The sequence below is a fragment of the Patiria miniata genome, unplaced genomic scaffold (genome assembly GCF_015706575.1).
Source record: "Patiria miniata isolate m_02_andy unplaced genomic scaffold, ASM1570657v1 HiC_scaffold_7, whole genome shotgun sequence".
NCBI classification, from domain to species: Eukaryota; Metazoa; Echinodermata; class Asteroidea; order Valvatida; family Asterinidae; genus Patiria; species Patiria miniata.
Window position 1 is genome coordinate 21,214,338 of NW_024037074.1, and position 24,303 is coordinate 21,238,640.

Sequence of the window (24,303 nt, forward strand, 5' to 3'; positions counted from 1 at the left end):
TTGAATGGAATGAAAGCCCCAATGAACTAAGCTGAGATAGGATGTTGTCTTTCAGTAAGACACAATTCGGTAAAGTCAACAGAGCATGAACAGCAGGATTCTGAATGATTGCTTTCTACAATGGAGTATCTACAAATGTACGTACATTGTACGTAACACTGAACAGTGTGTTACAACTCATTCTTACAATGTACATACATGTACATGTACAAGAAAGTATCAAATTTGATTAAAACCACTCTGGTAACTCTTCCTTTTCAAAATGCTACACAGGTACCGGTAAGTGTCAAAGCCCTTTGCCTTTCTAATCCGTATTTGAGCAAAGATTTGCCCCGAAACCAGTACAAGTGTTAAATTCAGCCCAGGCTATCAAATTACCTCAAAATTCCTTAAAACATTTACTCTTAATCATGGCAGAGACTTTCAACATCGATCCCAATCTGAATTTGGAGGGGAGAGAGGGTGCTCGATGTAATTTGATGCTTCGGACGCTGTTCAAAAGTGTGTTTTCTATTGTTAAATATAGACAAATCCAGGCACATTATCAATTCTAACACGAAGACCCCCGTCAATGGTGAAATCATTGTGCTAGCTATTGTTCAGATAATCAATGACGGAGCATTTGCTCTGTACATTACTAGCATGTACATGTACAATGCTTTCTCAACTGAAGGGGGCCTCGTGATTGTACAGTGATCATGTGTCTGCATTCGTCTATGTGTTAAAATAGCAGACAAATATCAACTTCACCCTCCTGTGTTCTTTTTCCCTATTCTTTACTCTTTTTTGAGGGGGGGGGAGGGGCTCTTCCAAGAAGGGTGAAAAGTGCCCCACCCCCCAACCTTAGCAACACCAATACTAAATCAACCCCTCCCCTACCACAAATACACATACACTGTACATATACATGTAGAAGGCTCCATCAGTCATCTGACCCTTGGCCCATTGAAATGAAGCTACCATAGGGGAGGAAACACAAATGGTCATGTGATGACTGAATAGTGCAATCCTCTGTATGACTTAGGGTCACATGGGTGTCAGACAAGAAATGTAGGGAGGGGTACCATCCCATTTCAAACATATCAATTTGTACATGTGATCCACCTGTACATGTACCTCAGCTTTTTCATGCTTATTGCAAATCAATGACTTTGTACATTTTATTTCTTTATTTATATATGAATGTCTTTCATACTGTAAATTCATTTGTCTACATGATGGCAATCGGGAAAAACAAATGTGACATCATACACACAACTACTGTCAGGAATATCATCTGCATCACAGCATGGAGTGGCACATGGTGTAGCTCATGCCAGGCATGCAACAGCCAATTTATTGTCCAAAGCTTAAGATAATTACAGATAATACACTTCACAGATTGCATTTACTTCTTGCAATGTAAGTAATAACTGTTATTGTTTTTGTTTTAAGTATTGGTGTAGTAAACATGTAACAAACCAAATGTCAGCTGTGATGTGGGGATTTGTTAGCATCCTCAAGAACACATGGCACTCTCAACCTTGCCTCAGGTATTAAACAACTCTGCATCCCACATCACACCTGTCAACAATTGGTATGTCTCCTAGACATCACCTGTACTTAATAAAAGCACTGTTGTTTAAAGTTGCAACTAGAGAGAAAGAAGTTTCCATGTTTTAATGTCCCAAGCACATTCACATGTGACATTGAAAACAATAACAGTCGGTATCGGACAAAAGCTCTTGATAAAATAGAATGTACAGTGCTAAAATTTGGCAATGCAGCTAAATTAGGTATTTTTCCTATACAAAGAGGATACCCGTAAGCGGCTGACCACAATAAAACAAAATTAATAATCAGGAATATGCTATCTTTTGTGGAAAAGAAATCCCAACTCCTGCCAACTTTTACTTCAACTGTCTTCAACTGTCTAGATTGTAATTTTTTTTCTATTCCGCGTTAGAAAAAAAATCTAAAACGTGTCACTGAAAACTATTTCAGTTGTACAGTATGTGGGGCATCAAATTAAGTCAGATGACACACTTTCACAGGACACAAAAAATATAAATTCAAATTAAGAAATTGAATCACACTTTCATCAAGTGTTCCAGGAAGTGTTCTTGATCTGAATGTACACACATTTCACGCATTTGTGAACTTGATTTTTGAAATGACCCATTTACATATGTAATTCAGTGATTCTCTCTTGCTGCTGCCTCAGAAAGTTATCAACATTATGAATGATCAATTGGGTCAGTCAAAAGTCACTCTACACAGCAAGAATCTACATGTACTTCACCATTCCTGATTTGGTCTATAAATCAAATATTTCTTTTCCCTCGGATGCTTCAGCAGAGTATATACTTGCATCGTTCAGTGGTCTGCTAACAGTAGATGTATGTGTAGGAGAGCTTGATAAGTGCAAGGCGTCCAAAAAAAACAGTCCCTCTGGAGGGTGTACCGAATTCTCATAATTTATGGGGGGAAAAAAATCAAGTTTAATTATAGCATTAATGAGCCCAAACATTTTCCTTTCTTTTGTGAAGTTTTTGTTGGACAGTGGTTTTGAAACAAAGGCCATTAATGTACATGTAACACCAGTCCATTTTGCTCCATTCCAAGTTTGACAATACATACATTGAGAGCGTACACAATGTGTTTCTGTTTACTCAGGCCCGCCTACTGCCTGAATGTCCTGAATCAATTTGAACTGTTATAACAGGTGTTTGAGACACTCCTTTGTTAATGAAGAAGATATTATATGTACATAACAAATAACCACAGTCAACAATGAGAAATGTCAACAATAGTATTCCTCCTGTTTACTTTAGTAATCTAATCAAAAAGCCAATTTAAGCTAAATGTTACACTTTGAATGATGCAAAATGCAAAAAGTTACATAATAGCCTTTATTTGGAAAACCGGTGAACCGAATCCTATGGAAATTTTAACGAAAATAGTACAATAAATATGCTTCACTATTTTGTAAGAAATGTTGAAATAACATAACAAACGAAGACCATTGTATTGTCAAACTTGGAATGGAGCAAAATGGACAGGTGTTTCATTAATGGTCTTCGTTTCAAAACCACAAATCAAACAAAAATTCAGACAAGAAAGAAAAAAGTTTGGCTCATTAATTCTATACTTGAATTAGGAATGTATTTTCTCATTAATTACAAGAACTCTGTACACCCTCCAGAGGGACATATTTTATGGGACACCCTGTACATGTATGTAACTTGAACTTCTGTAGATAATTAAAATTAATCAAGCCAACATTTCCTGCTACTAATGAAAGATCTAAAAGAATCTTTAATTTTACTTTCACAACAATAACACTAGACACGATCTTTTCTCCTGGACAAATATGACAGGTACTTGTGTGTTGATGACTTGAGTATGCATCGGTGCTGTAGTCCACCACAATCCATTTGACTCAAATCCAAGTCCAAGTCCAGCAGTCAATTTCATGAAGATTTGCACAACTGCATAATAATACTTGCACGACTTGACACTAAATACTCCTGTGCAATGAGAATGTGATTATTCAAGAACATTACGAAGAACATAATTCAAAGCACATTTGACTCAGCCTAGATGACACAGTATTATTGGGAAGTGTTCTCACGGAAGACAAATGTTCCTTTTGTCAAGTAGACACTGTATCCAATCCATCCTGGGCCCCCTCTGGGTCACCATTGTAAACAAAATCCCTCCTGACCTTAAGTGTCCTCAGCAATGGCCCAATAAATAATCCCTCTAATTGGATTATCTGTCCAGTTATGTGGTCCAACTGTTTGTTGACATAATGGGAACAAAACACACACAGAGAATAGTTGGCAGCTGGATGGCAAATTGAAGTGTCCTTACAAGGACACAGCCTTGACTACAGGTTATCTTAAGGGTCACTTGGCTTCAATTGTCAGTCTCTTGCAATCTAGTTGGGGATGGGCAACACATTTGTGTTTGTTACACCATGGTTACACTAGTATGGAACATCACAGAATTGTAAATTGGTGAAAAAGTTTAGTTGCTTCAAGTTATGAAAAATGAAAGTGACAAATTTAGATTTTTACCCTTTCCAAAAGTTACCCCCGGGATAAAATTTAATCCACATCAACAAGACATTTTCAGCTTAAAGGGTGGCCACTTTTCATGAGAAAACACTGCTCTGTACATTGTACGTGTGCATGTCCAATATTCACTACAGGCTCTCATGTTGGTTGTAGACATGTTTATAATGCCTAAAAAACTCTGTCTCTTGATTGGCCGACAGCATGTCACAAGACATTTGGTATTTTAACAAAGGTTTTTTTACCATGCCTGGCCAAAAAGACTGCACTAGTAAGAACAACGCTGTAATGAAAATGATTGGATCCACAAAAACTGTTCGGTATAGCAGTCCTTCGTTATATGCATCCACACATGTTGGGAAAACAGAATGCTCCAACACATGGATCACCACTCGCAACAGTCAATATTGGTCTACTGTCTCACCTGTGTACAGTGTTTTAACAGAATTACCTCCTGCAGAACTTATATTAATATAGACAGTTTACCCAAAATGAATCATTACATGTAAACAGAAGCTGAATCATCCCCAACCTTACATCAGCAATACAGAACACCCTTTGATGCTGAGATGTACTGACAGAAAGTCTGTCAACTTTTGAAGGCCTTTCCCTTGCACATGGTTTTAATGAAGCAACAAGGGGCCACGTCCTTGTCACAAGGAAACTGTCAGATCCGCCCAGCCCCCTCAGTGAAATCAGATGGAAATCGGTTCAAAATGTGTACAGTCAAACCCCCTTCCCCATGGGAAGCAGAATAACATTTACAATCTCTGATTGATCAGACAGGGACATGGGAGTAAATTGTGTTTGTCAGAGTGGTCAATTACATCGTTTTTGTACTGGGAATGAATGTCATACCATGCATTACAAATGTAACTTTTCGTTGAGCAAGCCATCTCACAATGACCTAGAGTAGAGCAGCAACCAATGTGCAGGGAATTCAGTTATATTTAATTCAGTTTACTGGCTTTTTCAGTTTTCTCAATCCATTGGCACTTGAATCTTACTGTTGTATTTCCTCCAAGATGAATCCATAAAACAGAACAGTACTAGGGCAGTATATGACGTAATGGACTAATTAGAATATGCAATACCACTGTCCGTTACAGTATTCCAAACTTTACAATGTTTGGTGCTGTACCGGTCAGTCATGCAACTCTACATGTATGAACATGTACCGGTAGCTGTTAATCTTAATAAAGTTACATGATCTACATGTACATGTAGATTGTACACCTAATGAGGGTTCACATGGCGGAGAGCTCTGTATTATACATTTATATAAAAAAAAAAAAGGAATCTGGATATCTGTTTCCTCCTATTTTCTACGTAGTCTGTCACAAGTTTGCTTAGCATGGACTTCCGAAATTCAATGGTTGATTCTAAAAGTGGAAATCTTGCTACGGTACATGTACTACTACATGTACAAGTACAATGTACATGTACCTTCTAAAGACATTCCTATGCTCAGACATGAAATCGAATTAGGTGATATCCCTCCCAAATGACAAACATCATGTGTCTCCATGCAGCATAAATTGATTGTGACAATGTATGAGGGTGCTTGTAAAAATGAAGTTGTAACCGGGGAGGAGGGGATGAAGAATGTTTCTCAAGACAGGATCAGCTTAAACAAGTTCTTTTTATCCAAACTCCTACATTTCTCTTCAACCCTACCACTCCCAGATCCTTCCAAATTTAAAAGAGATTTTGGAGGACTTCAAGGATTTTGAAAGTACAGGTGCAGTTCAGAAACCACACTTGCAAATAGAATTACAAAGAACGTGTCACTGAGTTTCTTTATATTTATTTCTTGTAAAAAATAGTGTGCATATGTACTGGTGGAAAATAATCATTGAGGAAGTTTTCAGCAAATTGGTATGTACCCAGAAATTACTCAATGCGTACATTAGACGTGTAACATATTATATACATACACGTACCCACACATTATACTGCTCCAAATTGTTTGCACCCATACATAGTTTTCAACGACAGTGTACATGTATGTCATGTCCTAAACCATGCCTAAACCCAATAACATGTACCATCCACTAAACATACATGTACAACAGAGTAAGCTAGGCTGAAAGACTAGTTAAGGATCTCTAAAAAAAAACTGAGTTTGGGTACCGGTACATCACATCACTGTTCCTTGCTCTATGATCACATCAACAGATTATGTATGACATAAAGCTCGTTCCGGTATATACCCAAATACACAAATACATTATTTACACTGCTTGAACTGTATGCTGTAGGCACACAAAATGTAAGATACCCATACATGTTTTAGATTTGTGGTGCTTTTCACTTTTTTAACCCCAGCACCAGTTCCATAAACAAAATATCAATATATCATCTTCGCTTGGAGAGACACAAATGAGGTGCCAAATAAAAGTCCTTTGTGGCTGTGATTTAGTGGCCATTCAAGGTGTCATTTCCTGAATGATGTGTCTACACACTGTGACACACCAATTCTATGGGTTTACTATTTGTATAGTACACCTTTATTACTGATTGGTCTGTCGAGAGCCCAGGACAACACTGTGCAATTTGTTCAACTTAAACACAACCAATTCCTCTAAAGCTTGCAACAACATTCCCAATTGTCCACGTTCAGTCATTTCAAGTGCTTGACTTTATCTATACTCTATCACCACTCAAGCACAATCACAGTACAGTTACCCTGTAACAACCAATCTACACACATTGTATGCATGGACCAATTTTCTGGAAATTTCATCATTCATAAACTGGCTAATTATTTGTAATTTTGTATTACAATGTCAACTGAGCATCAAACTGACACTGTAGGTCTCCTGCAAGTTGTGTAGTCGTTTGTTGCATCAAGGAGAGTGTAAAAGTGTCAAGTAAACCAAAATGTTTGAAGTCTAAATGCTGCACTCTAAACCCCCCCTTATCCATATTTGTATCTCTTTCTCCCATTTAAAGAAAAATGACAACATCAAATCAAAGCCTAACTCACAATATCCCACTTATTCTTCATGTAGCCAGTGTTGGGCCTACATGAAGCATGTAAATGTACATGTAGGTTAGGAATCAGGCTATTTCCAAGCTTGCAGTCATTCAAAACTCCTTCTTTCCATTAATTACTTTGTCACTAAAAAAAACCAGTAAATAAGTGGCATTTTAAAATGGGTCAACTACAGTCAAAAAAATAGTTGATGTCCAAAACAGTATGTAAAAAAGGAACTAAACTGTAGTTTTACAACAATTTTCAGGTTTACACATACAAACTGGACAAATGTGTCTCTAGTGACCCAAAATGATGTCATCAAAATGTCATTTTTTCTGTATATCTTCATTACATGGTCTGTGCAGGCGCCCAAAGTGGGGGTGTTGAAGGAAAAGGGTATGTAACTTATGGAAGAAGTCTGAAGATGAATACAAATTGGGAAACCTTGAACCAGGTTGTCAAAAAAGCAAAAACAGGGAACAATTGTGGAGGAAAAGAGTGGCTATTTTGGCCAGGTCACCAGAACAGCCTGTTAAAAACACCAGAACAGCATGTTACAATGTACATATACATACATGTAAAGCTAATATCACAAAACCAATGATATTCACCCACACATACGGTACATTGTAATGCTTACACACATAAAGCTTTCATAAACTATCCAATGTTTATTTATTTGAACCAACATACCACCACTGCACTGCAATAAATTTTATTCAGTTTGTCGGCGGTTTTCTTAAGGGTTTCAGAACGAAAAGGGGTCCCAATAAAAAGGTGATCTGAATGTTTTCACCATGTTTTCAGTTCGACACATGGACTGACAGTCTAGATCAAGTCAATGATGTCTATTTTATCATCAGCTTTGAACTTGTCCATTTAATGAAACTTTCTAATAAGAAAATAGTTGTTAATGATCAGAATGTACATGTGTAGCAAGACAAAAATAAATGTTCATAAACTTTAAAACTTCAAAACATATATGTATGGGCTCCATGAACCAACAAAAGAGGGCGCGTTTTTACCACTTTTGAGAGCCCCTTGGACGGGACACCGCATGTGCGTACTGTACTGGTTTGTGCGCAAATTACGCACAACTTTTTTATCCTGAATGTGCACAAAGCTAAGCCGTAGCGTCTTCGCGCTTGAGCGTCAGGCGTCGTCGGCGCGCGAATATGTTTGAATTTAACTTGCGATGGTCTCCCAGACTAATCCCCGCCCCCAATTACTTCGGATCATTCGAAATAGTCGCAGTGGATGAACTGGGAACCAGACTTGGTCTCCCCCTACTCTCCTTTTCTGGCCATTGAAGAGGTACTTGTGCATGGAGCCCATACTGTACTGTGGCTACCAACACAAAACATTAGCATCGACATTTTCCCTTATACAATATTTGCAAACATCAAGAAGTAAAACTAACAAAGTATTATGAAAAACCTTACTTGACTTTATAACTAGTGAATAACAGTCTTAAGCATCCTTTGAAATAATGGCACCTGGCTTGCTGTCATTTTCAAGAAAAGTGAATTTTTTTATCAATTTCCAACGATGGTCAGCCAACCATCAACGGAAAAAAACTGACGTTTTTCAAAAATTGCCCCCAATTTTACCACATTTAGTTAGTCCACATTTTGTTTGCAATCAGTTTTACATCCGTGGACGGCTACAAGCCAGCTAGTCTGGTTCCCTGACCTGACCTAATATAAATTGCTCCATTTTGTCTAAAGTAGGGTCAGGGAACCAGACTTCAAGAACACTATTTTGTCTTGGTGTTTCCAGCATATATGAACACAAAACTTTAAACATGTTGGTGTAACAATATTTGCTTTAATAACCCCTTAATCCAGTCATTTCTGAATATTAAAGCAAAGGCAAATATTGTTTATTACCGGAATACCTTCAAGATACCTCCTGGTAGCAGCTACACCATGGATGCAAACAGGTTTTGAAACCAAATGTCCATGGCATCAAAAAGAAAATAAAAGAACCAATGTCCAGAACCATTGCTACCGGTACATGTACATGTATAGTTGGAATTGGACAATCACAAATTTCACTTTTTAATACGAGAGATTTTGAGTCATTTTGATGTACATGTATAGTACTTGACCTGACTCGTTTTATGGAATAATTACATTATAAACTGAGAATTATTTGCGGCCCGACAATAATTTAGGTGGATATGGGGGGCAAAAGTAAACAAAACAAATGGTTGCAGATACTGAAGTACAAGTACCTATTGTTCTCATTAAAATAAAGCATTACAATTGAAAACACATTTAGGAGAAAAAGCACACAAGGACAGCAACTTCATGTTGTGTAAGTGTACAGTACATGTAACGGTGCCTCCAAATGCAAACAAAACTAATAATTTCACCCTGTACCTTTTTGGGTTTATATTTATTTCTTGTGAAAAAGTGTGCATATGTACTGCATCATAATAGACAACATTACATTGCTTAGTACATGTATGTGAATAATACCAGTTTTTGTGTGTGATCTGAATGCACGTTACACACACAGAAGTACTGAACTTCACAGGTTAAACGGAGCCGTATCATAAGTCCGACGCCTCATAGGTCCGACGCCTCATAAGTCCGACGCCTCATAAGTCCGACAACGGAAAAACGAGGCATTTAATTTGTCGGATTTACGAGGCGTCGGAGCTATGAGGCGTCGGACCTATGAGGCGTCGGACTTATGAGGCATCGGACCTATGAGGCGTCGGACTTATGGGCCTTTATTTGGTTAGGGGATACGATTTTGTCGGACTTATGAGGCGTCGGACCTATGAGGCGTCGGACTTATGAGCGGACCCCGGTTAAACTTGGTAGTGGTGTAAAAATGAAGGGAAAAACCCTTAAAAAAAAAAAATTCTAAATGATGATTGGGACTCTCTACCTACTTCATTCTTGGAGTATTCCTTGACGTGATACATGCACCATTAAAGTTAGCATGACAATTTTTCTGATGAACAAAGTAACAATACATGTTTATAGTGAAAAGTATATGATACATGTATGATAAGTGAAAGGGTTCAAAATGTCAGAAAGTCAAAATCTTAAAATGTCAGAGATTCTCAAAGCTGGTGAGAATTCCCATCTTAGTCTTGAAAAACTTTGTCTTAGAGAGGGTTACAAACAAGGCACAAGAATCAGTGTTACATGAACCTACACATTATAAAGCAACACAATGGTCAGGAATCCTATACACCCCCCCCCCCCCCCCCAATATTCTACCATAGCTTGAAGACTTGGATTCCTGCATTACACATGTGTTCCAGATTCGGTAGATACTACAAGTACTGTACATGTCACATGTACGTACAGTGTACTTGTCAATAACATTTGATCAACACAAGAGGGCAGCATACAGCTTAGACAGAAGCCTTATTTTCATTTAAAAAAGGAAACCCAAATGTCAGGACCACTTTGTTAATGAAGTTCTGCATGTAGCACTTTCAAAATCTAGGATATGAAAGCCCAATTAATAAGCTTTCTTTTACAAGAATCATTCAAGTCACTCATGTACTTTTCAAGTTACAGAATTTTGAACACAAACACCGTTTTAACTTTCTGTCCATGGATCACAAAAAAAGTAAGTGTTCTTTCAGCAAAACAAAAACATTTCACATATAAACATCCCTATGTGAATTGCACAAGAGTGATTTGAATGATTCTTATACTAAAAGAAAGCTTTTTAATTGGGCTTTGATATCCTAGATTTTGAAAATGCTACATGTAGAACTTCATTAAAAAAAATGCTGACATTTGGGTTTCTTTTTTTTACTCACCCTGTACAGTGTACATGAGTTTGTTTCTGCATTTAATAGGGGACATTGAAAAAAGGAGGACAATTAGGGTCCCCAATTTCCTGAAGGTCCCCAATTTACGATCGTGTACAAAACACACGGGAGGTCTTCCTAAAAAGTACAAACAAAAGAGGGACAATTTAGGGGTCCCCGATTGAATACACACTTGTATGTACATGTATGCATGCATTTGTCTTGGGTTATAAATGCATTGATGAAAACTTAAGACAAAATTTAGTACCATCTATAGGCACTCAGTTTACCAAGTACCAAATTGTAGAAAGTTACAATGTCATGTTTATATACGTACAAGTATGTACATTGTACATATAAAAAAAGTCAAACAGATGGCCAAAAATTATTGTTTTTTTATTTTTATTTAAAAGCTGCATACTCTGTGCTCTTCCAAAGACAAAGTTTTCCTTCTAGCGAGTTTTCACTTTGTACTTTTTTTTTTAATGGAAAAACCCTATTGATTCCATGTAGAAGGAGGAAATCATGAAAAATTTTGCAGAAATGAACCTACATGTACATTGTACCCTAAGAGAGCCGAATTGTTGTCTGGCATTTCATAATTCAAATATTGCGAAAAAATAATTCAAGAACTAACATCAGTGGATTTTTTTGTTTGATGAGTTAAAAAACCAACGATCCTGCATTTATCAAATACTAGATCATAAAGATGCTTTTAAAGGGACATTACAACCTACAAAACATGTTTAAAACAAAATAATATTAATTGGAAAGGACATAGGATGTAAACGTCCACACAACCATCCTTTAAAAACTGGGCGTTTTTGTTATTCCTGCGAGAACCATGCATGAACAAATTTCAGGGGTCACAATTTTGTCCCAGAAATGTTGAGCTGTGATTGCTAGTTGTGAATCCTGTCGCACACTTTGGTTCGCATTCTGCGGAGTGCGGACGTGTAAGAAACAACAGTGTGTATGGGCACTGTGTATATTATGTGACACACACACACACACAGCGTTTATAGTTCATTGAATAGAGTACGTACGCGTATAGATGCCATAAAATGTCCGATGCAAACAACGGGGGGTTTTCGTCTTTACTCAAGAATGGTTAGACATTGGGTTAGTTTCCTTTCAACCAGACCTTTGCAATAGGATAGTAAACAATCCAAAACATGAAATATTTGGGGATGCCAGGCCGTATTGCCCCTTTAAGCTCCTGAACATGTCTATATTTGGTCAAACTACATACATTGTACAATTAATAAATCAAGATGCTTGAAAACATACATGTATTTTTTTTTTTTTTCAAATGAATTTGCAGCGAAATATTGAAAATTGTAAACAATTACCCACAGCAATCACTTACATGCACAAACGCATGTTTAAAAATGAGCGAGTTTTTCACAATGGGAAAAAATGATTATAGAACTGGATAATAGTTACGAATTTTCGATGTACATTTTCTACCTGTCAATCAGTTTTTCTTAGAAAGTAGACAAACCAGCTTTCAGAAACAGTTTTTTTTTTCTTCTACTGCACTTGGATTTATTTTTATCAAGGATTGAAGTTTCAAGAAACAGAAGTAGCATTTCCCCCTATTTTGTGATGGAAATTTGAGTTCCCCTCTGTTACAGTTCTTATGCTTCAACGATTTTATTATTGGTTGATATGAAGTCTGATATCGTCCCTATCCGCCACTATAGAATTTTAAACCAAAAGATGAAACATGACAGTCTTGAACCATTTTGAAAAAAATTATGTTGCAATGTCCCGTCTGTCACAAAAAAAACATGAAAAGTTGTGTAGTTTTTACATGAAAAGGCATTTTTGGCTTCAAACTTGAATTCCTATCTTCTATCAAGGTGACATCACCTAGAAAGTAAAATAAAAATATCCTTTGAGGTACCGTATAGTTGATCTGATATTTCATCTCAAAATCTGTCCCGTCTGTCACAATTTACTCCTTTGTTCTATATTGTCCCATCTGTCACACTTTTTTCAATCACCTCTAGGTTAAAAAAAAAAGGTTAAACATACATTTCAGACTTCTGGTTTTTAACATGTCTTTTTTAAATATAATAAGCGATTGTGCCTACATTTATTCAGCATATAAAAATGTCCCATCTGTCACGTTCCGTCTGTCACAACATTAATGAGCCTGGTGTTTCCAGGTCCATGTTTTGAATGACTAAGTCAAGTGTTCACTGATTATTGGCATAAAAGTGATTAACTTTAGAAGAAAAAAACCATGAAATTTCCCAGGGGAACAGATAGCTTTTTCCAATGAAAAGTCGTTTTCAAAATATGGAATGTAATTTCCGTCCTGTCTGTCACGCTGATTTCACTTTGTCACTATACAGCCACTGAATCCTCTAGTTTCATGGATTGTTTTTTTAATATGAAATATAGAGTGTTTACTTTGATCGTATACATAACTTAGTTGGTTAAACCTTAAATTTTAGTTGTGGCAGGCCTTTGAAAAAAAAGGCAGTGTAAATCTGTCCCGTCGGAATTAGTCCCTGGAAAACTGTACAAATCTCTATTCCTCTGAAATGTATTCATAAATTATGAAACATTCCTTTTTGGTTAAAACATTTGTTGAGTGCACTCTTTTTAACATTTAAAATATTCCAATCTTTTTTTGGACAACTGAGGCACATTGTGCATTAAAGTTTGCTTGTTGACTTCCATGTACATGTGAAGAGTTTATTTCCAATATACTGAGAAAAAGTGAAAAAGTTTTGAGATATGAATTTTATAGAACATTCACTGTATAACAGCTGTTTTAAACTACCGGTACCATACATTTTTGTGTGTGATTTATTGTACATGCACCGGTATTGTCGATTTGTGTTTAAATATAGCAGTCCTCAAAAGTGAATTTGGGCAACCAGGAGAGGGAAGGATTCTAATAGGTAACAAAATGGTGTTTATTGCATTTTGGGAAAAACTCTTTGTATTCTATCCTGTACTGTTTAAAACAATAATGAGTTACCAACAACAAATAGTGACCACAGCAAAAAACAAATCCAAAACACCCTTGAAAATGGGGGCAAATGTACCCCCCCCCCCTATTTAAACTTGCTTAATAAAACCTAATTTACAATACACCATTTCAAAAGTCATGCTTACAATAACCATACTTCCACAGGATGTCAAACACTGAAGAGGTGTTTGCAATCTCTTTGAGTAGTCTGGTAGCAAGAAAATTGACAAAATAAAGCACAAGTAACATTAATGTATATCCCTGGCTCCAAGGGCTTTCAGCTGTCAGACTGAGTGATAAAGCTACATGTATGTGAGGACTACAAATTGGAATCAGGCCAATAGGTACCCCATGTGTACTGTACAAGGACAGTACCGGTATGTGCATGCTACATGTATGGCTAACTTCTCATTATACAGTGTCTAGACTATCATTTCACTCTCCACAATAAAATCTGATGTATAAAAATCAGGAAAGACTTCAACCATTAATTAGGTCATGCGTTATCTGAAATGATAAACTGGCCAGTGTAAATAATAAATTTGATGATAGACATAAATGTTCTTTACTGTTCTAAGCTCTTTGTGTGCCAAGGTAAATTGACAAAGAAATGCATCTTTTGTGTGTAATTTGCTGACCTGTTTCAGAGGTTTTTATTTTTATTTAGGAACAAAATTTGCAAATACTTTGTCTGATTGGCATTATATTTTTATTTTATTTATTTCATACATCATCCAACAGCGCAAGCACCACAGACAGGTGGATACATTGATTAATAACAGTAACAAATTAAACAATTAAAAATTGGTTATGCATGGTGACATTGTACTTTTTATAATAAACACAAACATTAAAGAGTGTCAATGTTTTTACGCTTCAGTCTCAGATTACTCTCCATAGCTGGAACTCACCTTTCTCTTGGGTAACACTCTTGATGTAACTACCGTATTATGACCGTCCTAGTGAGGATACTACATACTGCAAAGGCCATATTATCTCATTTGAATAGTGAATACATACACGTAATATCTATTTTTTGAAAATGAACCCACCAAGACAAAGTGGGGTAAAAATCTTAAATATCATTATTCTATTTTGAACAAAAAAGATGTCTTGTAATAAAAGACAAATGGTGGCTAAACATGAGGTGATTCACAAACACAATTCCACTCATTTTCACAATTGCTTGCAGCTGACTTGCATTCACACTCACAAGAAAAAGTGAATACATGTAGGCCTTGTCTAGCATGATGCATTACAAATGCGTTAATCAGAAATAATGTAAAGCTATAAGATTCACGATGGAAAAAAACCTCAAAACACATGTGCCAGAACATTATTTGAACTAACAGTAACACATTGTAGAGCAAAACTTTGTGATGACAGTACTGTATTACAAATAATGAACCTCACAATTGACATCTCAATGAAATGTCTCCAAACAAAATATAAATTGTTTCATGTACATGTATACATAAATTGTTTCATGTACCGGTATATCCCCTGCCTATACACGTACATGCACAACTGACACTTCAAACGCATTCTAAGAAAACAAACTGGTGCGGTTCACTGTAGAGTTCATTCAGTGGTCATTCTGCCCAAGGCTGTATTCATGCAATAAAAAGTACACAGGAATGACACATACCTATATCAAGCATCACTCTAATGCATTTCACTAATCATGCTCCATGCATGTCCCTAAGAGGTGAGGCATACGCACATGCTGTGTGTACTGTCCTCCAAATAAACCTGTATCAGCAATTCTTAGAAGACATATACCCTACATGTAGCTGCCCGAACCCTGGTTATATTGATGCTTGATTAAAGACAAGCCAAGCAAATTAAACTGGGAGGGAACTACTTCTGTACGGTTCATGTACCACTGGTAAACAAGTGTTCGCATGATAAATTTGACATTAATTTTGACAGTTTATTTACAATGGAATGGGACAATGTACTGAATCGGTATAGCTATTTGAGGTAACTATATCTTGCTTCATTTCCTTGGGGCTGCTGATTAATTTGTGCAGGGAAAAAAAATGAATTAAACAGGGGAAAAGTAATTACATATGGGTCTCTATTACTGAGTGAATTTTAGCAGACCTTGTGGAAGAATTTACAATGGATCAAGGATCAGAAGGAATGATTCACTTTAATACAAGAAATGCAACTTAAAAATATGTAATAAAATATAATCTTTAACAATGTGCACTGAATTTGATCAACTTTGCTACAATAATTTTGCTTAATATTCACAATCTGTTGGAAAGAAATTCTGGGTATTTTTTAAGCACTGAGAAATTCAGCAACGTATGCATGATGTCTACGGACCCGTACAAACTTGTTTCTTTCAAGTACTGGTGCATGCATGTGTAAATTACCGGTATGTTACCGGTATGTTAAATTATGTTATGTTCATGATATATCTTTAGACAAATAATTTTGCCACACACATCCCAACTCATGTAGTTTTCTTTTGTCCAAACCTGTATTTTAATTCAAAACACAAGGCACTGTGGTACAAGAAAATATGTTACTACACAAGAAAGAAACAAAGAGGTAGATTCTGTAGGCTGTACCACAGCTCAATCTTGTAGACCTTAGTACTAGTGACCTAGAATGACCCCCACAAGAGTTCACTGACCAGCAGTGGGTAAATGGAATGGCTGCTAGAAATGAGAGCCCATCCTGTGTACAGGTCAGCGTCAGCCCCTGGTTACACCCCTAGGGAATGTCCAACTCCAAATGATTTTCAACTTCTGATTTTACCATCAGCCGGCTAGCCAGAGAGGAAGCAAGTGTAGTACCACCGGTGCCTCTTATACCAGAAGCAGCTTGTAAGTTCACATGGATTGCAGGTCAAAGACGGCTTGACCTTCAGCGCTCCCATGACCTTCCCAAGGGTCAGAAGGAATCCTTTCATTAAACGGGAAGGCATGCTACCATCAATTATGGCCACTAGTCTGCATGACAGATTTCTTCTCATTTTCTTATTCCACTAGTATCTGCACATGTACCCATGTACCGGTAGGCTACATACAGACATAATACAGGACACGATTACTACATTCTTTAATGTCACATTAAAAGATCTAGTAATACAGACACATGCCCATCAGGGGTCTTGCAAATGTTCTTAACAAAAGTTAGCTTTAGAGTAGACATGACTACATTTATGTTTCTTGCTGAACTCAGTGTGCAAGCTACATGTACATACTCAAAGTAGTAAATTGAACCTAAACCTTGCTGATATGATTTCCTCCTTCATTTCCCCTACTTCACCTTGATACACCAGCCATAGTCAGCTTGAACACATCAACCAAAGGGCACACATGTACACACTGGTTTGCTAACCTGAACCAGTCTTGGTGTATCTGCCTGCCCATCAGTAAGGATTCATTTCCAGCTGGAATTGCGATACAAACCACTTTCTGGAGATGACATTTAAGACAGTCACAAGAGGAGGTTGTTATACTTTCAGATGATTGGTTTTAAAGAAATGAACAAAGTCTTGTTAAGATACAGCGAAATGTTAATTAAGAAGCAGAGTCATTATTGAATGAACATTTTCATGTAAGAGATGCATGAAAAAAACAAAGACAAACACATTTATTATCATTTACATGTAGTCTACACTTGCTACACAGGAATAAACTTTGCACATACCGGTACCAAAGTTAATTTTGACATTGTTTAATTCAAATGAATATGCATATTTTCCATATGAAATTTAAAAATCAGAAGAAACCCAATTTTTAAGTGAAACAAATTCCCAAATGTCGCTGACTAATTCGCACAGGTTTTCTTCTTTTTTTGTGGTCAAGCAGAAGGGTACAGGGAATTGATAATACGCAGACACAGTGGCGCTTCATTACTGCCAAATGGTAACACAATCTCCGTCCCGTACAAAGGGACCAGTGCTGCTACATGCACAAGTAGTACATGTAAGAGGAACACAGCTCACTGAGACAGTGACACACTTCTTCATTATCATCTTAAAGGTAGCCAGCCGGCCGGCCTGCTGGCCAGCCAGCAAACCTACATGCTGTCTATTACGCAGGCACAGGTTCACTGAGGTAAATGACTGAAAATAACCCCGATCTGGAAATTCATGGATGCTGGATCGAAGAGCCCAAGCTTGGTGAGGATGGATGGTCGGGTGGTCGCTGGAGCCAGGGCTGTAATATTCTCTTGCCCGTCTTCAGTTCAATGGCCTCTCCAGTGTGTGTGCTTAAACAGTAGCTGAATACATTACTCTGTCAGAAGGGATTCCTTAAGGTTTCCTGATATTACTAAGGGGGTATAGAGGAGACTATCTGCATCTATGCATCATGTAAGATCTGGGAGGAGGTTGATCCAAAAACAATCACTCTGATCAAACATCAGCAGTTCTTAGAAGACGGCAAGACAGGATCAAACTAATTACTTGTACCTTAAAAAAAAAAGATCTTTCATGTTCAAATGTCCCTGCACATGTGCATGCTCATGTACAAGTTGGACATGATTAGTGAGATGCAGGAACTATCCAGATATTTTAGAAAATGTTCACGGACAATTTTGAGAATTTTCTACAGGTTGAAATGAATTTTTAGGTAATCTTATAAAGTATGATTATTATAATAAGATGCCGGTATTCTTTTAACAACAGATGTTCCATCTAACTGTAGAGAGAGTTAAAGAGTTTTATATGTTCTTTTTACTGCATTTTTATTTTCGAAAAAAAAAGAAGCGATATTCCTGCAGAACTCCCACAATTTCTTCTGGAAATTTATTGCATTGAAAATTCCCAGGAATTTCACAACACTGAACCATGATTCAGGGCACAGTTGCCTCTAATCAATGTAATCATTGATGAAATGCATGTGACTTTTATTATAGTTAGGGAGAGGCATTACAAGCTAACAGAAAGTTTGGCTGTAAGATCTTGATTTCATAAATTTATTTTTTTCACTCATACAGTAACTACGGTACAGTAGTAGTATCGCTGGTACATGTACTGTACATTTGTAGGTTAATGATTCAACAAGTGCAGACAAGTGTCTATGATACATAGTCGAGCTCTCTGAAGACTTAATTTAGACAATATCAGAATAGCAATACATGTCATACTGCAACAGATATTATGCTCATGATAAACAAAACTTTCACTTAGATTTATGGTGTACTATTACATGTACATAAAGGTCTGCCATTGTCTTTTGTATGGCTTATTTTGTTCATACCTGTTCATCAACTTATTAGCATTACTCGCCTTACAAAGGTTTCCAACTGGGTAGGGGGTTTGTCGTATTTTGAAATACCTTTTGTTCTGTTTCTTTTAACACTATACACGTGCACGTGTGTGTCTGAAAAATAACAGTCTACATTCAAAAATAGAGGACTTGGAACCACTGACTGAAAAGGCCGTTAGAATTTTCTTAAGGGCCACACCAAATGGTGAACATGTTATTTCAGTAAATATGGTTAAGTGGGGGCCGGTCGTTTATAGAGCAGGAAGAGGAAAGAGATGCAGTGCATGGGTCATTGCAAGTGTTTCCATTACGACTGTAACAAAACAAACACTCCTGGACTCTTCAACAGCCATGGTGCCCTTTCAAATTATCAGCCACCATAACAACATTCACATCAGCAGGTGATGAACACAAACCCTGCCTAGACTACACCTCGTCACAAACAAGAAGCACATATTTACTGGTAAACTCATTTACCGTACATTTCAATATTACTGTGAAAAGAATGGATGCTGACAAAATAATCAGATAAACAAAAATGCACGCATACACGCAGGTCTGTCCATAAACAGCCGATTGTCTTACAATGCAGTGAATTTCACCACTCATTTGCTAGGACCAGTCTTTTTAAAACAACAGTTAGACATGAAGGTCCCAAGCTATGGAGTTCACTACATTATTCCTTAAAAACCTTTTTAGCTTTTCATTATTTAGACATAAACGTAAGAGAAAGTTATTGCCTAACTATTTGCATCTAGCAGCATGAATACTGATGATGGATTCCATCACGTTGATAAGAAATATTTAGATACCTTTTTGGAATCAGAAATATTGCAGCGACGTAGCTTTCGATGTCATCGCGACATCTTCATTCAGCGTGGTGAATTAAACCACTCCGGTCACATGACCACCTTTTGGCCAATCACAAACCAGCAGGTCAATCCAGTGTCTCTATTAAGGGATGGCTTTTGTGTCCTGATTTTTTTGTTTTCTGATTTTGATTGCTTCGCGTATCTTCCTTTTTCAGAACTGGTCCTCCCTGGTAATGACTTGGACATTTTCCAAGCTGATGGAGTGTTGGTGATCTTTGATATGTTCACCAACGGCTGTTAAAGGGGCTAGCTTCAGGTTGGAATGTTCTTTGAACCTGGTGCCCAGCAATCTGCTCGTCTCGCCCACATATGTTTTAGGGCAATCAGGACATTGCATCTTGTAGATAACATTGCATTTGTTTTGATGAGGGGTCTTATCTTTGGGGTGTACCAAAAACGATCTGATGGTGTTGATCGGGTTATGGTATGTTCTGACGCCATGATCTCAGAAAATTTTGGTGAGTTTTTCCGAAAGCCCCTTGATGTAGGGTAAGGGAATACTGATGTTTCTTCGGTCTTTGAAATTGAAACACCAATTTTAAACAGCGATTGGTGAACACATCAAAGATCATCAACACTCCATCAGCTTGTAAAAGGTCCAAGTCATTACCAGGGAGGACCAGTTCTGAAAAAGGAAGATACGCGAAGCAATCGAAATCAGGACACAAAAGCCATCCCTTAATAGAGACACTGGATTGACCTGCTGGTTTGTGATCGCCCAAAAGGTGGCCACATGACCGGAGAGGTTTAATCACAATGCTGAATGAAGATGTCGCGATGACATCGAAAGCTACGTCACTGCAATATTTCTGATTCCAAAAAGGTATCTAAATATTTCTTACAATTTGCATCCAGATAATTGAATTTCTCAGTGGGTTACTTACCTGTGTTTTTACTAATGTGGCATATTGACCCTCCTACTGTTTTCACAGTCACAGACAGTCAAACAGTCCATCCACTTCCCCTGCCAGGCCTTTTCTTTTACACAGGCTTGTCACAACCAGTCAGATCATATTTCAATCAAACACTCTCTGACCAGACAAATTCAGTCAACAGACAAAAGCAGGAAAATGATAGCACAGCTGTCTTATCAATCACCTTCAGTCAAAGCATAGGTATTTTAAGTTACATAAACAGTCACAGCCACTCAATCCTGCTTTATGTACTGTAGGCTGGGAGCTCTTAACTGTTGAAAACAGTCACAAGATTGATTTTGACGGAAAGGAGGCATAGAATGTATGTTTGCATAGGAGGTTAAATTTGATTTTAAATATTCATCCTTGTCCTATAAATGTACATGAGTGTGTCATGTATTTTCAAAATTATAAAAAAAGAACTGTACATATAGGCCTACATGTATGTCATTTTGTGTAAATTAATGGGGATTCCTACTTGACAAGCTCTGCTTCGGGAGATACTCTTGCATGAGTATGTACCGTATGTTTAAAAGAACGAATCTAAAAGAGTCCAAGTTTTCCCCTACTTTACATGCTTACTGTATTGATGGCTCTCAAATAATAATTGTTGTGTAGCAGCTCAGCCCATTGTTACAGTCCTGTGTGCTACAATGGCAAGATCAAGGGTATCGGTACCTGCAGTAACTGCTGATGGCACAGAATGTTTGAGTGCCAGAAAGGCGAAGGTTTGAACATCATGAACAACATCCTTACATGTCATTTGAGTACCACACCTTTTGACTTCCAAATGTTGGAAAGCCATGGATCTGCAGAATATTCTCATGACTCCATCAATCAAACACAAAATATCTTTTGTTCTTGTGTTATTCAGTATCTGCTATTGGCAAGCCTAGGCTTGTTTCTCCTATTAGTTTATTTCTAAGATCTCTGGCTATTCTTTGACATCTTCTTTTGCATACGGGTATACATGTATGCATTCCAGTGAGTTATCAACAGTGACTATCATCACAGTAACATACCAATGAATTAATCCATGCAGGACTTTAAACACAGCCCCATATCAGAATAGGTTAATATCAGATTTTTTTATACATTGTATGTCTTACTGCTTGCTTACACCACTTTGGCTCATTGCAGACAATTTTTTTTTTTATGAAATAGGACATGATTCATCCCAAAACACTCACATTAAAAACATGCATTTTTATTTCTAATGTGACTATTCTTAATTACTTAACGTAATTCATAAGATTTTGAAAGGGTGGTAATTATTTTTTGTCTTAATATTTGAAGAGTTTATTTCCAAAAGGCAATATATCCATTTACAAAAAGTGAAAAATTTGCACATTTACCAAAGTTTTAAGAATAGAAACAGTATAACAGCTGTTTTTAAACTTCATTTTTCATTTTATTGTCTTCTTAAAGTGTGTTTACCTGTATAAATCTCGTCGAAACTGACTTTGTGGAGCAAGGAGATAGCGGAATTCTAAAGATAACAAAATGGCAGTTATCGTATTTTGGAGACAAACTCTTCATTTGCAGAGAGATTGGACTTTTAAGTGATTTTATTCTTCGAAAATGAGATCAAATGTTTCATACAAAATAATTCAGAAACTAAACAAGGTAACAAGCATGCATACAACTGTCATATCAACTAAAAGACATCATTAAATAAACTCCTACTTACCAAATGGACAGGTAATCTGAGAGCTGCTTTCACCACTGCCTTTATACTTGCATTCCTGTGTGTGATCAATAGTCAGTAACACAATTCAATTACAAAAGAATTTACTCTCAACCTTAGGGCAACTTTCAGACAAAAGAATTTCTTTTTAAATCAGTTCAAAGGTGTGTTTCTCTTGTGCGTTAGGTAGGAAACCTACAAAGAAAGTTTTGGATAATAATACCCGGATATCAATTGGAAGTCTATCACTGACATACATTTTACTGAACCATACCGGTATGTAACCCATTTAAAGTACACTGTACCGGTATGTGTACAAACTATTTAAATGTACAATGTACCCATGTATGTAAATCAGACTTTACTGCATTTAGGGAGGGTATAAAGACCATGAGTTTTATTTTCAAACAGTTGAAGATTGAAATAAAATCTGCATGGATGAGCACAAGGGGGCTTGTATCCTTCCACATACAGAGTACAAACAACAATTTTCACGGAGTTACTGTACTTTTACAAGTGTATTACAATTTGACTATTCCTTTTTAAACGAATGTTTTGCAATTTTTTGGCCATTAAACCATATTGCGTCCTTGCATGTGTACCGGTAGTAATAAAATTCATTAACTAAAAGTTAAAAGCACAATTGCTTTTATAGTATGTACCGGTACTACTGTACTTTTTCAAGGTTTTAAACTTTGCCATACATCATGGATCCTCTACACAAGGATAAACGACTTCCCCAAATTTCTGGTTACATGTACATGACCCGCCCTTGCGCGTCGTGCATGCATGTGCGCGAGACTTGGCGCGCGACTGCAGTCAAATTTCTGACGGGTTTCAACGAGATTTCATGTAGCCCACCTGCAGCTGTCGGGGATTCATAGCGAGTGCGCATTGTTCTACATGTTCTATGCATTGTTCTATGCCCGGACATGGCAAGTTACGCATGTAGACAATCTGTTCCGCGCATTTTGTACACAAGCTCAGATGAGTCGTTTATCCTTGTGTAGAGGATTCGTGCATACAAAGTGGAAGCAAAAGTTAGGCTCTTAGGTCAGCAGTATTATACTATTAATGTTAAGTCAGACAATGTATACATGCATTTTTGTCAACCACCCAAGCTTATACTAGAACTTATATAGCTAAAGACATTTTTACTGACTGTTGTACAAAATGAACAGCACATACATGTATTTTGTTTGTTGTTAAGCCAGTTTTTTTCTGTGGGATAGCCGTTTCCAAAAATGAAACAGAAGCAGCACTGTTTCATTTGATTACCATCTGCCGCAAATGTAAAATCACTGCTATACTCTATACATGTACATAAAGCACAGGCAGCAAAGCTGCCTCCCCTGCTAATTCAAAACCAAGTTCATTCAGCTAAACTGTTCATAAGTGTACTGGTACACGTGTATGAATGAGGTAAAGCCCAGAGAGACAGATTTCATACCAGTACACACTACTACCCGGTACTATCTTCTGGAGTTTATGGAGGCAGACAAAAGCAACCACACTGCTTAGTATAGGGGCAATTCCATCGTTATGGATGTTACATGCAAAGCCTACTCACCAGTTTGAAACAACGAAATAAAATACTTGCAGTGAAAGCAAATTTTATATATTTTGCATAATCCTTGCTTAGACCTTGGTTAATGTAGTGTTAGCTGAATCAAATAATTAAAGAGATATTAACACTGTAAATGACTGTTATGGACGTTACGCATTTGGACATTACCAATTTGACTTTCTTGCAATAATTTAATGAAATATTGAAATATTTAATTG

At 37.1% G+C, this 24,303-nt stretch overlaps 1 protein-coding gene across 1 annotated transcript in view; it reads right to left on the reverse strand.

Moving 5' to 3' along the window:
- The window catches only part of LOC119744406 (nuclear hormone receptor E75-like), a 95,470-nt gene extending 72,894 nt beyond the window's left edge, over nt 1–22,576 (reverse strand). The window contains exon 1 of the mRNA XM_038220324.1: nt 22,522–22,576. The gene's annotated coding sequence lies outside the window, so the exon portion shown is untranslated. The remainder of the gene's footprint in view (nt 1–22,521) is intronic.
- Nucleotides 22,577–24,303: the final 1,727 nt, after the last annotated feature.